Raw genomic sequence first — 14541 nt, forward strand, 5'->3', positions numbered from 1 at the left:
CTGAACAGAAACATTGGAGGCCATAAGGGATTGTCAAGAAATATTCAAAGTGATGAAAAGCAAAGACCTACAACCAAAATTACTCTATCCAATAAAGCTATCATTTAGAATGGAAGAAGATTTAAACAGCTTCCCAGAACAAAAAAAAAGACAAAAAAAAAGAATTCATCACCACCAAACAATATTACATAAAATGTTAGAGTCTTCTTTAAGAAGAACAAAAAAAAGATAAAAAATATGACTAATAAAATGGTAATAATACATAGCTATCAACAAATGAAACTGTAAAACAAAACAAACAAACAAGCAGAATAGAAACAGACTCATAGATACAGAGAACACATGACAGTTGCCAGATGAGAGGGGGTTTGGGAGGAGGTGTGAAAAAGGTGAACGGATTAAGAAATACAGATCAGTTGTTACAGCATAGCCATGAGGATGTAAAGCACAGCATAGGGGATATAGTTAATAATGTTCTGATAACTTTATACCCTGTCAGATGAGTACAAGATTTATCAGGATGATCACTTAGTAAGTTATATAATGTCTAATCACTGGGGTGTACACCTAAAACTAATCTAATATTCTATATCAGATTTAACTGAAAAATAAAAGTGATTTAGTAAAGGTATAAAAAAGACTATTTCTTGTTTTTAATACTAGAACAGACATGAAAAAAGAGAGCTTGGGGAGTAATTATTTTCTTTTATTTTACCTTTGGAACTGATCACTTTTCAGGTGATGCATCCCTTATCCTTATATCAAAAAGAGAATAACAAATTATATAACTTTTCTCAAAATTTTTACAACTCAGAATTTATACTAATTAAATACTTTTTCTTTCTTATCTTTTTTAAACGTTTCATTTCCTTTTACTAGCAGGTCAGGCCCAAGCCACATTAAAGTCACATTTAAATATTTGTCTTTGTGCTTCCATAAGTAGTGGATCCTAGTGTGTCACTTCATTCACATTCCTCACAGCTTTCTTTAAAGGCCTACTGAAAAACAAAGCATTTAACTTTGTAAGAGGCAAAAGACTTTCTTGGGACAATAGCATCCTTTTATCATACTGTAAAGCAATGTGAACCTCTTTTTGAATCTTTTTGAATTCTTTTTCAAACAAGTAATTTTGAGTAAAATAATGAATGAGGCAGTAGCAGTGATGATAGGAAGATAAACAACACATGGCATGTAGTGAAGAGGATCCTAGAATTGGAGGCACTAATTTCCATTGGTCAGGGCTGGGCAAGGTTTCAAAAAAACGTTATTTTATGAATATGCATAGGAAAAGCTTGAAATCTAGATCTGGAGCTCAGGTGAGTGATAATGTTTGAAGGTTAAGATCTAAGAAAACACCAATAATGGAGATAAGAGAGGTTATGAGAACCGTTGAAATTACCCATGGTAAGGGAGAGATTATAAAACAAAGAAGAAATCTAGATTTAATCTCTAATGTATCTATTGGTACAAACGGGTTGCTGAATCTTTGTTCTATTTTATGTAGAGAACCAGAGTGTAGAAATATGTAAGTTTCATTTTAGCAGATTCTACTTTTGATAATTGCACAGTCATTTATATAAGATGTAACTCTCCCATATAAAATAATAATAACTTCAGGCAACTATTAGAAAGCACCTGAGAGAAATCAAAACAGTTGGAAACTGAAGGGCAGTTGGCTCTTGAAAAAGGAGAAGAGCATAGGGTAAGAGCTGGTTCATACGGCAGTTCATCCAGTCTGCATGGCATGGAGAAGCTGAGATTGAAGTGGGAAGCTTTGGTATTGTTAACTCAGGGAGTCAGAGTTAGGGTCCAGGATGGCCAGAGTGGTAGAAAACTTAAAATAAAGCTCCAGATCAGAGGACCATGTCTAGAAAGTGTCAACTGGTGTAGTTGCTGGCACCAATTCAATATCAACCGGAATCCCAAGTGGGGGTATGGTGAAGAAGGAAACTTTGTTCAGTGATACAGCATGGAATCTCAATGGCTCAATAGTGTTACAGCTCAATTATGAAGCAGCACAGCCTGGCTGTAGGGCACCCCTGAGGAGAGGTGGTCCTGGGTCCAGAGCTCTCTGACTGGACAGCTCTGCTGTGTTTTGCTGCTCTGTCTGGTCTGCTCTGCCCTGAACTGTGCCATCTTGCTCTTTGCTTTCACTCTCATACTGGTCTGCTCCACTCTGCTGTGGCCAGATGTCTTTGGTTGAGGAAATGCAATCTTCAGTCTTAGGTGGAAAGGAAAGTGCACTCTCTGAGCCAGAGGGGAGCTAGCATATATATACAGAAACCCCCTACTTCTGGTTGTTGATTGGTTCAAAAAGCACTCTCCTAATTGGTCAGAATGGAGCCTCTCTAATAGCCAGTGAAGATGCTGAGTGCGATAAGCACCGAAATAAAGGGAAGAAGAGAATACTGCAGGACCACATAGTAGGATGAGGACACTGGGCATCAGCAAAAGGTTATCCCAAGGAAAAAACATGAAAGCTACAGCCTGTAGGGCAGCAAAAGTTGGCGAGAGGAGGCAGACATGTGGGGTGGATAGAAGAAATGTGGTACAACAGGCAGATTTCAGACAGATGAAACAAAATGAGCAAAGACGAGACATATAGTGACATATTGAGCAAGCTAAAATAGTTCAGCATGGGAATTCACATGGGCCTGTCAGCAAGTCTGGGCCTAGGAACACTTAGGTTATTGAATGATGTCAGGGTAGAGATTATGGTTGCCCTATTGGCAGAAGGAATGAAAGAAGTTCACATTCTGGAGAGATGCTGTACAGTGGTGTCTCTAGTATATGACTGAGGCAAAGCCTATTCCCTCTAATATCACCAGGTGGCCACCCTTAAAAATCTTGTTCTAAATTTATCTTGTTGAGGCCCCCTTTGCTTCTCTGCTTTCATAGCATATTATAGCTCTCTTTCAAAGAGTTAATATAATACATCATGTTATATTATAATTAGTTGTTTCCTCACCAAATGAAGATTGCCAAAGACAAGAGTGATAGTTCACTAATCTGTGTTAGCAGCTCCTAGTAGGGAGCTTGGAACACAGTAAGCATTAATATTTAAAACCAGCCCACTCCTCCTGCTATGCACAGTGTATAAGTGATATATACAGCACTCATGTTCCTCTGGCCATTAAGAATAGGCTGATTTTCAAATTCTGTGTCTTGTCCTCCCTCAATAAACAATCAAAATATCCTAGAGACTCCAAGTGACATTTTCACAATGCTTTTTGCAATTTGAGTGAACACAGCAAGTCTTTGTTTGACCATGGGTACCAATTTTTTCATTCAGAGAATGAGTTCACCAAAGTATATGCCACGTTGCCTGCAAGCATCAGTGAGTGCCTAAGAGGCAGAAACTAATTGTGAGAATGTTCTGTTCAATTGATAGCATGCTGTGGTTGCTCAATACTTATTTAAAATACCAACAAAACTTGTTTCTTTGCTTTGACATTTGAACCAGCTATATAATGCCAGGCAAGCATTTTGATTCCCATACATCTACATGCCAAAGTTGAAAAATAAGGCACCTATTTTTCCTTCAGAATTGTTTCATGCCTGTATCAAAATACCAAGTAACCATGGTGATAGCTACTCTTGTAAATAGGGCAACTCTACCACCCTATAGAAGCAAATGCAACACAAAAGGGAGGCAAAATAAGCTCTGAAATAGAGGACAAAAGAGCCTGGGGAAAATCCCCACAGTGAAAGAGATAAAGGCTGTTCCAGATCAAAGTCCTGGAAGGTGACAGGCATTCCTCTTCCCTCCCCGTCACAGGCCTATGTGCCAGCCAAAAGGGGGCGGACTGTGAATATATGTAGTGGGGGGACTGCACAATGGTGGCACAGGGAACGTGGCATAATGTGTTCATTAAGCACAGGGGAAAATAAAGTGTTAATAATGACAATAATAACCAGCATCCAGTGAGATCCTATTCTGGGCCAAGCACCGGGCTTTAGTGCACAAACTCATTCATTCCTCTAAACACTTCTGTGAGGTAGGTCATAAGCGACACAGGAATTAGGCTGGGGTTCAAACTTGTGCACTTAACCTCTTTTATTTTGAAGACTGAACAGTAATGAGGAAGGGGAGTAAGAAAAGCTAAAGGAGTGAGACTGGTCTTATCTTCATCTTTCAGAAAGAGTGAGGAGGAGAGGGGAAAAAATCAAAAGTCAAGGAATGACTGATTAGAGCTCTCCATCGCCCTGTGCGCCGTGGGGGACCTGGCGATGGACAGGAGGAAGCAGGCAGAAGGAAGTGAGCAGCAAGCTGTGGCGAAAGTTGCAGTCAAGAGAAAAGAGGGAGAGCTTCTGCCAGCTGGTTATTTAAAGAAACTGAGGCCCATGGGCATACAATTAGCTTTCTTGTGTGTGAAAATATCTCCTGCTTGCTCCCCACGTCTCCCAGCTGTATGTCTGCCTTTAGTGAACTTGTTTCCCATTCCATTTTAATCAAATTTGGACAAGGTGATAAGTTTGGGGAGATGGGTGACCTTGTGACTTTCCTTGTCATTTACTCCAACTCTTTGAAACAGTTTGGATTTCTGGCTTCCTTCTAGTCTGCGGGCTCTGTGAAGGGAGAAAGGGGAAGCTTCCCTGTTCTCTTCTCTGCCCCATCTAGAAGAGGTGAGGTCTGAGGACAGTCCCGCACAATGAGTCTTGAAGTGACTTCCGGGAACAGCCCCAGCCTGGCAGAAACAGAAGGGATTGTCAGAGAAGCCCGAGAATCTCCAACATAAGGGCAGCAAGCCCAGACCAGCCCCCAGTGTTGCACTGCAAGGAATTATAAAGCGGTGTTTAAATGTCGATGCCATAACTAATACAGAAAGATGAATATTGTTCTGCAAAATAGGTTCTTTGGAAGTTTATATGTTTATTTTAATGAAGGTGCCATGTGTGTGAAATCTGTTTGAAATGTCTTTTGGTGCATTTACAATGATTTGTAATCATGCCTCATTTTTAGCCCAGACTTCTAACAAGATTCATTACCCATTTTATTCAATACACTGAACTCCACATAACTTTCTTTTCAAAAATCGGATCCATTGTCAAAGGATTAAAATTCTCTACTGAGGATTTTCCTGAAGTGGTGTAAACTCTGAGAGCAATTTAAACGAGGAACTCCAGAAGTGTTTTGGTCAGGGGTCAGCAGCAAAGGTTGTAGTGTTGTTGAAAGGTGACTATTCTGATGCTCACAGACATGTAAAATTTGGTATATTGTGCTCATACAGCTACGTAAAATGTGCTAGACTTGAAAAGAATAGCTACTTTTTTTTTTATCAGATGCACCTATCAGGCTGTGGCTAACAGAATGGAATAATAACCTGAACAATGAAGACAGGGTTAGGCAAATTTATTACCGTCTATTCCTTTCTTGTGAAGGATTATTGTTTTGAGTTTGTTGTATTGCAATAATTTCAATGCAGATTTTTGCTTTCGGAAATATATCCTTAAAGAAAAAAGTCTTATTAACAAAATTTAGACTTGCATTCATTCAAACACACTTGTGCAATTAAATAAAGAGCGGTTCCTACAGTGGTTTTCCTACAACAAAGAGTGATTCCAATCAGTGGTGAAAGTATAAGCAATTACTTTGATCAATGAAATCACTAACAGACATTTTCTAAGGACATCCATAGGCCGCATGCCATTATAGTCCTCCTGGAACATGTCATGCATTTAGCTCTGTGCAAATTACCCACATTGTGTGCATCTTAGTCAACAAAAATTGTTGGCTCCTTGAGGGTAGAACATTAACTATGACAGTGTTCAATATCAGGGGGAAAATCTGATGTTTTAAATATAATTCAACTTAATAAGCAAAACTACAAGTTAATAACCAATGCAAGTAATAAAAATAAAATAAAATGTTTTCCCTATTATTACTGTCCCCTCATTTAGAATACATATGTATAACATTTTTGGCTTTTCTACAGCTCCTTGTTATTTGATATAAAGAAATCTGACTGATAATAAGACTTTCCCCTGGCGAATTTATCTGGATCAATATTTGCATGATTTAATTTTATCTTAATTGGGTATCCTGAGACTCACTGCAGGGAGATTTTTTTCAATATGTGCCAATAAGTACTCACTGCCATGTGCTCTTCTTAAAATTATATCCAAAGGCACATATTCCAACTGTTCCCCTTTCTCCGCTGATACCACACTCAGAACAAAACTGCATTATTACCAAGATTTTACTATCCTCAAACGCAAGTCAAGCTCACATTAGGGACCTACAGATGGAGAAGTAAGCAAACCAAACACTTTAAACTGTAACTTCAAAAGGCCTTTTTAAGAGTATTCTGATTGAATTCAATACAACTTCAAATTGCTATAAAAAGCTTGTTTTTAATATAAACTATAGTTCTGCTAGAATCTCACATATTTGTATGTATTAAATATATTTCATTAGTTCTAAAAATACTACCAAATGTATAAAAGGTATAATCATATAACAATGAACACTTATGTATACATACCTATTCAAAGAACAATAACATTCAAATTACCATGAAGTCATCTCCCCGATCTATTTCCCACCTGTCACCCTCAGATGTTATCTACTGGCTATATTTTATACTTATCATTCCCTCCTGATTTTTAATAGTCTTACCAAAAATGTCCTAACCCTAAATATACTGTTTTTTAATTCTTTATTTATAAATGATTTTAGACTTACTGACACTTTTCAAAAATACTACAGAGAGCTCCTGTATTGTGTGTTCTTCACCCAGATACCCTAAAGTCACCATCTTCCATAGTTCAATTCTCAAAACCAGAAAACTAACATTAGAAAATACTATTCACTGCAGACCTTTTCGAATTTCACCATTTTTTCCATGACAGTGATTTTTCTGTTCCAGGTTCCAATCCCAGATTTTATATTACGTTCAGCATTGTTTTACTTTGCATATATCCTTGTAATTGAATCTGAACCTTCAGCCATATGTTTCAGGACTATTTGTGTGTGTTTGTGAATTATTTACATCTTTCCCAAAGTGTCCTATGAGGACCTTGATCCTTTGCCCTTCAATTTTGAGTTCTTTATATATAACGAATTCAATCTTTTGTGTAGAGTATGTTGCCAGTATTTTCTCTTAGTTTTTCAATTGTTTATTGACTTCTAATATTTTGTGTCACATGAAATTTCAATTTTTATGTGGTCAAATTTATCAATCTTTTCTTTTATTGCCCCTACTCTAAATCAAATTGAGAAAGCTTTCTTCTACCATAAAGTTAAAGAACAATTTTCACATGCATTATTCTCATACTTGAATGGTTTAATGTTTTACATTTATCGTGTCTTTCCTCCCTTACTCCTGTGTTATAACAGTGGATGAAAACTAAAAAGAGCTGCAAGACACACACTCCTTTTGAGGAGGAGTACTTAGGGAAGTTCAAAGTTAAAATGTTGAGACCCAAACAAGGACAAGGACACTGTAGGAAATTGAAGCCTCTGGAACCTGTAACTACAGCAAAGAGACATAACCTATATCATAGTCAGGTTATCATAAGTCCTCATAGTGAAGACCTATTTATCTCCAGCTTCTATTACCCAATACAACATGCACCAAAAAAAAAAGGAACAAGGCACACCAAAAGGCAAAAAAGAGTCTGAAGAGACAAGGAGACCAGAAGAATCAGACTGAAATATGACACATATATCATATGTGTTGTAATTACTATTATCAACATGTTAAAGTCTGTAATGGGAAAAGAAGAGAGAATGAAAGAACACATGAGTCATGGAAGAGACGGAAACTTTAAGGAAGAATCAAAAGGGAATTCTAGAAATCAATAACACAGTAATAGAAATGAAGAATGACTTCCATGGGTACATCGGTAAACTTGACACAGCCAAGGGAAAAAACAGTGAACTTAAAGGGAGGTCAATAAAAACATTCTAAGCTGAAATGCAATAGAAAAAAAAGCAAACAAAAAAACCCCCAAAATCAGAGAAGAACATGAAAGACTGGGCAATCGGAACAGGAGTACCATAGGCATAATTAGAATATCAGAAGAAGAAGCCAAGAATTGTGTGAAAGAAATATTTGAAGTAATCATGGACAAGAACTTCTCAACATTAATGGCAGACAGGAAACCACAAATCCAGGAGCCTCAGAGAACATCAAGCAAGATAAATACCAAATAAAATACACCTAGGCTAATCACATTCAACCTGCAGAAAGACAAAGACAAAAATATTGTGGGGATGGTTCCACAACTCTATTAATATTTACTAGACATTATTGAATTGTCCAATTATAATGGATGACTTTTATGATATGTAAATTATACCTCAATAAAGCTGTTAAAAAACCACATCAGTGACTTACAACAGTAGTAAGAGCAAGTGTTGATGTCAAGGCAGAACACCAACATTTATCTGTGTCGGGAAATCATTTTATGTTTTTCCTACACAGACAAGACTCTGTGGCAGAGCGGTGCCTGTGCTGAAGTCTTGGTGGACCACTGAGCAGAAATCCTGGTCATTGCTACTGTTATACTCAGTAACTTTTGTGACCTGGGTGAAGCAATGGGAAATAAATCAGTGTTTTATCTGCTACTTTTCTACAGCCCACCTCTGAATCTGAGTGTTTCAACCATGCCTTTTTTCTCATTTCAAATTCACTTGTGCTTAACATTTACTTTTCTACCTGACACATGTTTTTGCTCCCTACTTTTTAAAATAAGATGAGGGCAAGCTCCCATGGCCCAGGGTTAGATGCCAAGTAAGCCCCAAATTCCCAGGGAACAGTCAACTACACATTTTGTGGGACTCCTCTCTCTTTTTCAAATGCATGAGAACTTTCCATTTCTATCAGTGTTTTCTCCTCTCTTCAAGAGGAAAAAAAAAAAAAAAAAAACAGTTTCCAGAGGGAAATAGCTTCCCTGACATTTTCCCTCTGATGCAATGCTTATCTGCTTCCCTCTGAAGGTTTCTCATTGGGCTTATCTGTCTTATGCTTTTAACAGTTTCTGATCTGATTATTGTTATTTGTACAGCTCTGAAGCCTTTTAATCTCTATGGTGGAGATCTATTATAAAGGTTTCTTGCTCGGGAAGAACACGATTTTTAATAAGACTTTTGTCCTTCAGTGATAATCAGCACACAGATGTATCCTGCTTCTTCCCCCTTTAACCTTTGCTGCCATTAGGGATGTTTTCATACTATCTCAGGTTTTCTAATCCAGTAATTAGCTAAAGCAATTTTATTAGAGGAGAAAAAGGCAGTAAGAGGGCATAGAATACTGATTTAGGAATGAGGAAATCCATTCCAAGTTTAACCTTTGCCTCTGCATAACCCTGGCTGGGCAAATCATTCCAGGCGGTTTGGTTTGACCACATAAGCACCTCTGACACTGTGGAGATAGACCTGATACAATTCACATCCATGCAAAAAGGCAAGTTATGCAGGAAAGATGAACTGAAATGAATTTATTGAAATTGATTTACCCTGTCCAGACAAACGGGGTAAAGGGTAAATGAGATTTCTTTGGAATTGGTTTGGTAAATTCCTCCTTAGGGGCCACTGAGCCATTATCCAAATGGCTGGTCCTAAGGCCCACTTGTCTTTGTTTTAATAACCCATTTCAAATAGACCCAACTTCACTCCCATGATCACAGAAGAATGTGAATAGATTTTTTTCCTCCTTGTTTTAACAGGGTAAGAAGAAGAAATGGAATAAACAGAGTACTGGGTTCAGTCAAGGAAATACACATATCTAGAGAGAAGTTCCTACAAGGACGAAGGGAGGAACTATAGACATCCTCAGGGGATCCAGCAGCACTGATGTGTGAATCAATAAGTTTATTGAGACCATACCTAGATATGTGCATTTCTTGGCTGTGAACAACTTCATGTCCTGCAGCTTGCTCTCCCTCTTAGAGCCTCTCTATCCTCTATCTCTTACCAATGGTGCCAACTTTAAAACCTGAGATTAAAGGCCCTGGAAATGTCCTCAGACCCATAAATGTGACCTCAAAATACTGGACTTTCTCCTGAATGCATACTTCTATTGCATTTTTGTTAAGAAAATGGATTCATGACATATTCCTTAGATTTGCTTACCTGGGTTTTGGAGTCAGAAATGTAAGGCAACTACCCTGGCAGAGAGTAGATGGCAAAAAAAAAAACCACAACAACAAAAGCCAAAAAAAAAAAAACAGTACCTGCCCAACTTACAATTTTCAATAGAACTTCATAGAGTAATTTAATTTGGGTCATGGTTTTCAATAATTTCAAAGAACAATTTCTAATTGTGTTACTTGGGAAAGTTACATAGTGTTTTGGGGACTAGGTTTCTTCATGTTGAGTGGGTATAAAAAGTCCTAATTTTCTTGGTCATTGTATCAAAATATAAAATATATTTAAATGTCCAGCATGGCACCTGACATATAAATTATAGCCTTCACTTCTATTTTCAGTACCTCCACATATAATATTGCAAACTGAAATTGTTTTTACAACCTGTTTTAAAATTATTGTGAGATAAAGCCATTTTAAATTATGGGAAAATATTGGTTAAATCATTAGAAGGCACATTAAGTATTGATAGAGTACTTTCATATTTTGTTTTCATTTTATTTTTATTATAAAATTACAGTTGAGCCCTGGCTGGTGTAGCTCAGTGGATTGAATGCCAGCCTACGAACCAAAGGGTCACTGGTTCCATTCCCAGTCAGGGCACATGCCTGGGTAGCTAGCCAGGTTCCCAGGGAGGGATGCTTGAGAGGCAACCACACATTGATGTTTCTCTCCCTCTCTTTCCTTCCCCCTTCCCCTCTCTCTAAAAGTAAATAAATAAAATCTATACAAAAGTTAAAGTTGATGTACAATATTATATTAGTTTCAGGTCTGCCACCATGTGAGTAGACATTTATATAACTTATGTCTACCTGATATAAGACATGCGGCATTTGTCTTTCTCTGTCTGACGTACTTCACTCAGCACATTACCTTCTGGATCCGTCCACATTGTTACAGGTGGCAAGTTTCCATTCTGTTACATGGCTGAATCATATTCCATTTTACATATGCACCACTTCTTCTTTGCCCATTAACCTACTGACTACTACTTAGGTTGCTTCCATATCTTGACTATTGTAATAATGCTACAATAGACATATGGACATATATATCTTTCCAATTCAGTGTTTTTGGGTTTCCCTGGATAAATACCCAGAAGTGGAGCTGCTGGTTTCTTCTTTGTTGTTACAGTCTTTGTTTTAAAGTAAATATTGTCTGGTATAAGTATCGCCACCACAGCTTTTTGTTTTGTTTCCATCTTCATGAAGTATTTTTTTTTACTTTCTTCCCTTTACTTTCAGGCTGTGTGTGTCTTTTAATCTGAAGTGAGTCTCTTGTAGGCAACATATGTAAGGTTTTTGTGTTGTCACCCATTCAGTCACTGTGTGTATTTTGATTGGAACATTTAATCCATTTGTATTTAAAGCAATTGTTGATAGATATGCATTTATTCATATTTTTCTACTTCTTCTTCTTGGAAGATCTTTTAACATTTCTTATAATATTGGTTTGGTGGTGCTAAAATTCTTTAGCTTTTTCTTGTCTGGGAAGCTCTTTATCTGTCCTTTGACTGTAAATTATAGTTTTGCTGATTAGAGTAATCTTAGTTCTATCACTTTGAATATTTTATACCAATCCCTTCCCACCTGAAGTTTCTGTTGAGAAATCAGCTTACAGTCTTATGCAAACTCCCTTGCTGCTCTTCTGTTGTTGCTTTTAAGATTCTCTCTTTGTCTTTAACCTTTTGCATTTTAATTATTTTGTCTTGGTGTGGCCTCTTTGGGTTCATTTTTTGGGGATTGTCTATGTCTCCTGAACTTGTATGTCTATTTCCTTCACCAGGTTCGGAAAGTTTTCTGTCATTGTTTACCAAATAGGCTTTGAATTTCTTGCTGTCTCTCTTTTCTTGTTTTGACACCCCCATGATGTGAATGCTGGTACTTTGAAGTTGTCCCAGAGGCTCCTTACACTACCCTCATTTTTTTAGATTATTCTTTCTTTTTACTGTTGTGATTGGGTGTTTTCTGCTTCTTTATGTTCCAAATAGCTGATTTGATTTTCTGCAGCATCTACTCTACTGTTGATTCCCTATAAATTATTCTTTATTTCAGTTACTGTATCCTTCATTTATGACTGGTTCTTTTTATGATTTCCATGTCTTTTTATTTTATGCTGTTGAAGTCCTTACAAAGTTCCTTGACCATCCTTACAACCATTGTTTTGAACTCTGTAGCTGGTAGTTCACTTGCCTTCATTTCATTTAGTTCTTTTTTCTAGAGATTTCTCATGTTCTTTCATATGGGGCATGTTTCTTTGTCTCCTTATGTTGGTTGGTTCCCTGTTTTTGTTTCTATGTATTAGTCAGAACTGCTATATCTCCCAGTGTTGGTAGAGTAACCTTATGTAGAAAATGTACTGTAAGGCCCAGTGGTATAACTTCCCCAGACACCTGAGTGGGGCAATCCAGGTGAGCCCCCATAGGAGTGCACCCTCTCTTGTAGTTGAGCCTTGATAGCTCTTGGCATGTCAGTGAAAGGGATTTATCCACAGAATGATAGGCTGCAAGAACCAGCTGCAACCGCATTGGAGAAGCTGTTAGGTAGGGACTGACCTCATAGAGCAGTATTTCATCTGGTGGGGTTTTGTTGCCTGGTGCATCCATCCCTTGAATGTGTTGATCATGGAGGTGGTTCTGTTGTAATTTGGCCTGGTCCAAAGCTATCCACTGGGTGCACTGGCTCTCAGGCCTGCTGGGTGGTGCAAGGTCATCCACCATCTGTGCTCTGCTCAGGACCAGCCGACATGAGCTCAGAGCAATATGCAGATGATTGCTTCTTCGTTGGGCTTAGAGATGCCCAAGAGAGGGCCAAGCTGAGAACCTAGACGAGCTACCACTAGCGCCAGGCCTGAGGCTACTTAATGAGAGGTATGCAGCAGGTTGAAGCCAGATGTTCCTTGCTTGAGAGATTTAGGGAAGTCTGAAGGATGAGCCAAGAGAGGCCATTTGTAAGGAAAAGTCACTGGGAACACTTTGGGTGAGCCTGCAAGTTGGGTGGAGCAGGGTCTCAGGGAATCACCAGGGCAGAGCAAACAGTGTTAGCCAAGCTGATGGAGACTCAGATCTGGCTCATGCCTACTGGCTCTGTGGGGGGAGGGTGGTCTCAGAAAAGGAATAATAGCCTCTGCCAGCACTTCCATCTGAGAGAAAGCTGCCCCTCTAGCCTTCATCTTGAAGCCAGTTCCTCCATGTATGTCCCTGGCACATTTCGAGCTGCTGCCCCTGTGCTGGAGTGAGTCCAAGTAAGTCTGTGCACGGGCCTTTTAAGAGGGATGCCTGGGACTCCAGAAACCCTCTGTCTCTTTCAGCCATAATCCCTGCTAGTCTTTACAGCTAAAAGTTATGGGATGTCTCTTCCTGGCACTTGGACCCTGAGCTGGGGGATCTTTTGTGGGGCTGGGACCCTCCACACCTGAGGGGAAACCCCGGAAGCTGAGCTATCCCTCCTATTTTTTTCTGCCACGTGTGGGTGTGGGACCAGCCTTCATGTCTTCAACCTTCCTACCGGTCTTAAAGTAGCTTCTTTACATCCTGAGTTATAGAACTCTATTCAACGATATTTCTGGCATCCTGAATGATGGTTATTCAGTAACTTAGATGTAATTTTGATGTGGTTGGGGGAGGTTTTGAGTATTGTGTTTACTATGCTGCAATATGGACTGGAACCTTGCGTACTTTCAATTCTAGTAAAGTTTGACTCTAGGGAAAGCTCGAGAGCTCTGCCACATGAAGGTTCATGATTGGACAAGGACATATTTGGCCAGGTTACTTCACTGGCCTTTGAGTCAAAAAGATAGAACAAAGGATGACACTAGTATTTTTAGTCTTCCAATGTGGTTTGACCCTAATAAGCTGTGAATATTCAAGCTGATGACATTTTACAATGTGTAAAGTTCTTACACATTGTAAAATGTCATCATTTTACAATGATGTACGTCCGGTGTAAGTCCTTACTTAATATCACTGATTGGTTATTGGAACTATAACTTTTACCACAGACTAATTGACATAGACAATGCTAAGTAACTATGGCATAGTTTTGGTTACAAAACCATCACCAAACTTCTAAATAAAGAACCACAACACTTGTAGTATTAAACATTGAAATAAATGTGAACTATACATACATTTAAGACATATTCATGAAAACAAGTAAGAGAAATCTTTTCCAACCCACTTATTCTGGTTGAGGGTCCCAGGCGTCGAGAGCCTCGGCAGGCAGCTCAGGGTGCAAGGTGAGACCCACCCTGGATAGGATGCCATTCCCTCACAGGGGCACAAATGCATACACACGCATGCATGCGCTCACTCTGAGACAATGTAGACACACAGTCACCTAATGGGCATGTCTTTGGGATGTGGGAGGAAACCTAAAGTTCCTAAAGAGTACCTAAAGTAGGAGCAGTGCCTAGAGTACTTAAAGAAGAGCCATGCAGGCATGGGAGAG

Source organism: Phyllostomus discolor, chromosome 9 (assembly GCF_004126475.2).
Source record: "Phyllostomus discolor isolate MPI-MPIP mPhyDis1 chromosome 9, mPhyDis1.pri.v3, whole genome shotgun sequence".
Lineage (NCBI taxonomy): Eukaryota > Metazoa > Chordata > Mammalia > Chiroptera > Phyllostomidae > Phyllostomus > Phyllostomus discolor.